The sequence below is a fragment of the Eleginops maclovinus genome, chromosome 5 (assembly GCF_036324505.1).
Source record: "Eleginops maclovinus isolate JMC-PN-2008 ecotype Puerto Natales chromosome 5, JC_Emac_rtc_rv5, whole genome shotgun sequence".
Taxonomy (NCBI): domain Eukaryota; kingdom Metazoa; phylum Chordata; class Actinopteri; order Perciformes; family Eleginopidae; genus Eleginops; species Eleginops maclovinus.
This window is the reverse complement of record NC_086353.1, coordinates 12,185,504-12,191,182: the sequence shown is the minus strand read 5'-3', so window position 1 is coordinate 12,191,182 and position 5,679 is coordinate 12,185,504. Positions and strand designations below refer to the sequence as shown.

Sequence of the window (5,679 nt, the reverse complement as noted above, 5' to 3'; positions counted from 1 at the left end):
GTACTTGTGTCCTGGAATCGGACTGAAGTTGGACTCAAGTGCCAATTTTCAGGACTCTTGTCTCGACTCTTAAAGTCGAGTCAAGAGTAAAGTATCATCATAGCCTAACAAATTTAATATAATTACAAAACATAAAAACAAGATATTAATCTCTATAAAAATCAGATATTACAATGTAAGCTCATAACATTAAAATAATAAATACAAAATATATTCAGTATTTTATTTGAACCTGCTTAATAATTAGATCTAGACTAAAACAACTGAAGGGCAAATATGAGATCAGTAGTATATCAGTATTCGAGTTGATTGCATCTTGATGAATAAATGCCATACTAAAATTGAGGCAATGTGGAAACAGGCTGCTGTGGAGGAAATGCAGGATTCAGACACAGCTCCTGAAAACTGTCGTCTTCACCTGAAAATGTGATAATTTATAAGAAATTGTGTAGTCCTTTGGGATACAGGGGATATGTGTACAGAAATTCTGAAATGACTAATGCGTATAAATATCACAGTATTGATGCCAAAAGAACGACCTTGTGTCAGAAACCATTAGTAGTCAGTTGTATTGTGACAGTGTTCTTACTGAGTATTTGATACAGCCATGGAGCAGACCTGAGAATCAGCCCTATTATCTGGATCACAATGCATGAGGAATAAAAGTAGCTTCTTCTCTGCAAAGTACTGTATAACTATTTGGGTGTGTAAATGTAGACAAAGGACTTTTCCCACCAACATATCTGTACCTTGTTACTAAAGCAGGGTTCCCCCAGGATTTTTAGTCTTAAATTTAAGACTTTTTAAGACCTTTTTAAGACCACTTTCAATAAAATTTAAGACCAACGTCGCACCTTCCCTGGTATGCGTATTAATGAAAAAATTGAAAATCAATCAATCAATCAAATAAATAACTTTAATGAACAATATGCTCTGAGGACAACAGCTTTCAAAGATCTGCTTCAACATAACATTCACCATATTTAAACACAATAACTGTGTGAGGAGTGCATGTATGCACATGCACACGTCTGTGGGTGCGCCTTTGTATGGATGTTTTTTCCCAAAGTAACCTACAGCCTGTCTACACTGTATTTAAGTCATTAATTTAAGAACCATTTAAAACAATAACTGTGAGGGGTGTACGTGTGTGTGTGTTTGTGTGTGCGTGTGCCTGCATTCGTCTGTGGGTGTGCCTGTGTGCGGTTGTTGCAATCTACACTGTATTTAAGTCCTAAGACAGAATAATTTAAAACAATAACTGTGAGGGGTGTACGTGTGTGTGTGTGTTTGTGTGTGCGTGTGCCTGCATTCGTCTGTGGGTGTGCCTGTGTGCATTTCAATAGATCCTACAGCTTTTGGAGCTCAGCTCTTTTGGCAGCAATCTGTTCGTCCAGTTTAATGAGTTCAGCCATCTTTTCCTTGTGGCTCCTTCTAAAGGCATTCGATTTTGCTATTAGCTCCGCCATCTTGCTGCCTGCTTGCTTGGCTTCAGCCTGGTCTGCCAACTTATCAGCATCCCTGAGCAGATGTTCGGCTACCTCCTTGATGGATCTTCTGTGCTTTCTCAGTTGCTCCAGGTTCTCCTCAATGGCCTTTCGTTTTTCTGACTCTGCTTGAGATTCTCTCTTTTTTCTCTCCGTCTCAAGATGAATTCTATATCTTGCTCTGGAAGATGAGACCGAGGAAAGCAGGGCTGGCGTGAGGGGGACCTTGGTAACCCCTCCATGGAGAGAGATGTAGTCACAGACGATTCTCTGCGCTACAACGGTGTCTTCGTGAATGTTAGCAGTTTCAATTTCTTTGTTCACCGAAAAGCCCCGCTCAACTGTTGCCTGCCCGTGTGATAGAAGTAGAAGCTTCTGGATAAAGGACCAAAGTTGTGGGTAGGTCTCACTGATGATGTTACTTAGAAAGACATCCAGTCTTTTCTTGAATGGCTGGAAGGACTGAAATTCTTCAGTTCGGACCTCCAGGGACAGCATCTCTGAGAACTTCTGGGTGATCAGATCACCTAAGAAGAGTGGATGAAAGAGCATTCAAATAAATGTATAGCTACAATATCAGTAATATATTATTATTCATACGACTGCTTGATCTAATGTCCTATTGTGCTGTGTTAGCATATGCATTATGTTATGATTCTTATTACGTAGTTCCTATTTTTTGACCATCGGCCGCATTGGGAAGCTTCAATGAACTGTCACATTAAAGAGTGTTACAATACACTTAGTGCTATGCACTGCACAGCATTATTCTAACTTATAATGGCATGACAACAATGGCATAATCAGGATAACGAACTGCATTCGTAGATAAAACAAATAATGCACTTTGAGGTGTAACGCCTGTGCTACCACTTTGAACATGCAGTATTTTTTGATACAAGAATACCATGATGTTCTTTATCCCTTACGTACAGGTATTACATTAGTAAATTGTATGCTTATGTTTAGACCTCATCAATAAAATAATGTATGAATATGTACCAGCAGCAACTCCTCCATCCAACTGTCTGTCTTGTAGAAACTTCCTGACTATGCTCTTCATCTGTTTCTGACACAGTTCAGGGTTGCTGTACATAAAGGCTGGGTTCAGACAAGTTAATTGTCTAACAATCGGAAACTTCAAAGGGCTCCTCTCCTGAATCTTCTGACCATTTTGGATAGACACTCCATGCATTGGTTTTGAAAATGTAGGATGGAAAGTTCCTCTGAGGATTTACTCCGCTGTTGGAGTTCCTAAGGATGAATAAGGACTAGCTGAAGTGAACTGTCCCTGATTACAACACAACTGTTTACAACACAACTCTCCTTGCTCTTTCCCTTTAACCACCAAATTGCAATTTTGTGAAACGCCTACTTGTCGGCCATGATTATTTCCAGAATACCTTTATGGCAGTCTCTGCACCAATGCCGATGTCCACTGCCTTTGGATGCACCCTCGACTGCTTGTCAGTGACATCAAGCCGTACCAAGTGCTGAGGTGTGACATCAGTCAGTAGCTCTCGCTTGATGAATCGCCTCAGCAAATTCTACAAAACAGGGAAAACATATCCGAGAATGAAAATGTCTTTGGGACACAGTAGCATCATTGTCACAATACACTTGAACTATTTGAAATTGATTATATAGATGTAGTCTGTGGTCACATATTGGCCCAAATCAACCAGCAGTAGTCTTATTGTAATGAAAAGAGATGATGTTAAATAAAAAGACATATATTCACACAGATTCACTTAAAAGATTCAGCTTACCTTCAGTAATTCAGCCAAGTCATTGGCAAAGAATGGAAGCACAGGTTCATCCGTTTGATACTTTGTCAAGAAGGGTGTCACACTTCGTGAAACTGCCATGAAAAAATGCAGCTTTGCCAAAATAAGAGGGTCTTTGGTTGCCACCTCGATGGTGTCATAAGAAGACGTTCCAGGGTTTGGGAGCTTCTTGGTTGTAACAGCATCAACATATTTCTTCATGTCAGGCCAGATCTCAATGGCTCTCTGCACTACTGGGAGGTTCTCGATCCAGCGGTGACCACAGAAAGGCAAAGCAAAGGTTTTGGACTTTGTAAGATTGCAAAAATCCTCCCTTCTTGCTGGCACATTGTGAAAAATAGTATGAAGAGCTCTTAAGAACTTCTCCATATGCCACTCAGTGAATCCACATTTGACAGCATTATGTAGAGTGTGTAGCCCACAACTTCCCACTACAACCAACTGGGCACCCCCAAAATGCTCAGCATGCTCCGTCTGCAGCATCTCAAGAAAACGCCAATTGACGTTGGGTCCGTCCATGGACAAAGAGACCATCCTCCTCAAATCAAGGTCACGTAAACACTCCTACAAGAAATATCAGAAACAAAATTCAAACACCTTTGCAGTATTCTGTCATACAATATAAAAGTGCTCTATAACCATTTGTATCATGCTTTGGGTAGGGGAATATTGGATTGAACAAGTTGCTGATATAACAGTTTACACTATATACATTTTCATATGAAAGGGCAACAGATTTTTTTATTTGTTTACATTTTGTCAGTCTTAACAGTAATAGACTACATATTACTGTGTAAGATTATAGAAGGCCTATTCATTATTCCACAGTACTGCTATTCTTGCAGTTTGTTGCCAGACTGTGTGAAAAGTTACTAACAAAACTATACTAGACAAATTGCTAATAACTTGTTCAGCTCAGTTGTTTTAAGAATCGCAATTCTTATCTAGGTAATGCACGGTAAGCAACTAAGAAAACGTGATGACTCAATATTGACAAAACGATTTCCTCTAGATGGCAGTAGCGCATTAGCGCGGGCTCTGAAGTTAGCATGGGAATAATTGTACAAGCCCTGTTTACCATTTCATAAAGTAGCCTAGCTTATCTCTTGTGCAGAGCCTCGCTGTAGCACGGATATGCTCTGCCTATATGGACTTTAATTTCAAAACATCCTGTTTTACCTTTAGATTACATATTGAATTATCTTTTATTAAGTATTCTTCAGAAATGTTATCTGTAGCAACTTACCTTGAAATTACTGAGAAGGTCCACCGCCTTTGCATGGCCATGAACTGCGAGCCAAAATATCGTGATCGAACACGGTCACCGTCCCAGTAGCGGTGATGGATGTCAAGCTGTTTGGTTTTTGTGCTTTTGTTGAGGCTTTCGTCCAACATTGGCACAAAACCAACAGCCTGGTTTACCTGCTCGGTGAGCTCCTTACTGATAAAAGGGACGAGACCGAACTTCGTAAGATACGCTGTCTTGTTGCTCCCGCATGAAAATGTTGCCGCGATTTGAGAGTCAGGGAACATGCATTTGAATACATCGGTGATGCCCCTCATTGGAGGAGTAGGAGTGGTGTTCGTATACTGTCCTAAGAGTCCATATTACCTCTGCCTGCAGAGTTGGTGTTGACCCGCACAGTAACCCTGACAGTGGTACCTGCTGCAGTGGTGTAGCGCTAGCCACGGAGGTAGACTGCACTGAAGGTGGCACACAGAAAGTTGCTATCGGTGCCTGGCTCGAACGCACTTCAACCAATTTTGTGTGCTTAGCACTCTTCATATGGGAGTTCAAGGCTATATGCCCCATGGTCCCAAGTTTGAAGGTTTTTCTGCATAAAGTACACTGTGCCTCCCACACATTCCCTGGCACAGGCTGAACCCAGTTATACTTAGGGTCGTGTACCCACGACGGATTGAACCGACATTTGCCCATCTCTAGCAAATAGAGTAGCCTACTTTAATGTCAACACATTTTTTTCGGATTTCACTTCGCGCGAACTCAAAGACTGTACCAAAGAGAACACAATGCAATGCAGAGGGGGGTGTCAGCGTCTCAATCAGTTTACAATGAATCGGTACAGGTTGCCTGATATTTAGGATGTAACCTACTAAAAGCAACGTTTGGGTGTTCTAAGATTCGCTGTAACAACGAACAAAAAAATACATGTTGTGGCGCCGTATCAAATAAGGAGGTGGATGAAAATTAAGACTTTTTGAACAAAATTTAAGACCTGTGAACAAAATTCAATACCTTTTCAAGGCCTTAATTTACGAAAACTAAATTTAAGACTTTTTCACGTTTTTAAGACCTCGCGGGTACCCTGTAAAGTGCCAATGTCTCTGTATTCAAGGTGGAAGATGGTGGTGTTATTGGCGAAAGAGATATGAACCTCAAACAG

The 5,679-nt window shown here is 40.7% G+C and overlaps 1 long non-coding RNA gene across 1 annotated transcript; it reads right to left on the bottom strand.

Moving 5' to 3' along the window:
• Positions 1-901: 901 nt before the first annotated feature.
• Positions 902-4,010, bottom strand: LOC134864266 (uncharacterized). Its single transcript, XR_010165808.1, has 3 exons — positions 3,257-4,010; positions 2,891-3,034; positions 902-2,014 (listed from the first exon to the last, which is right to left on the bottom strand). It is a non-coding gene; the product is annotated as an uncharacterized LOC134864266 (long non-coding RNA).
• Between the last annotated feature and the right edge of the window lie 1,669 nt (positions 4,011-5,679).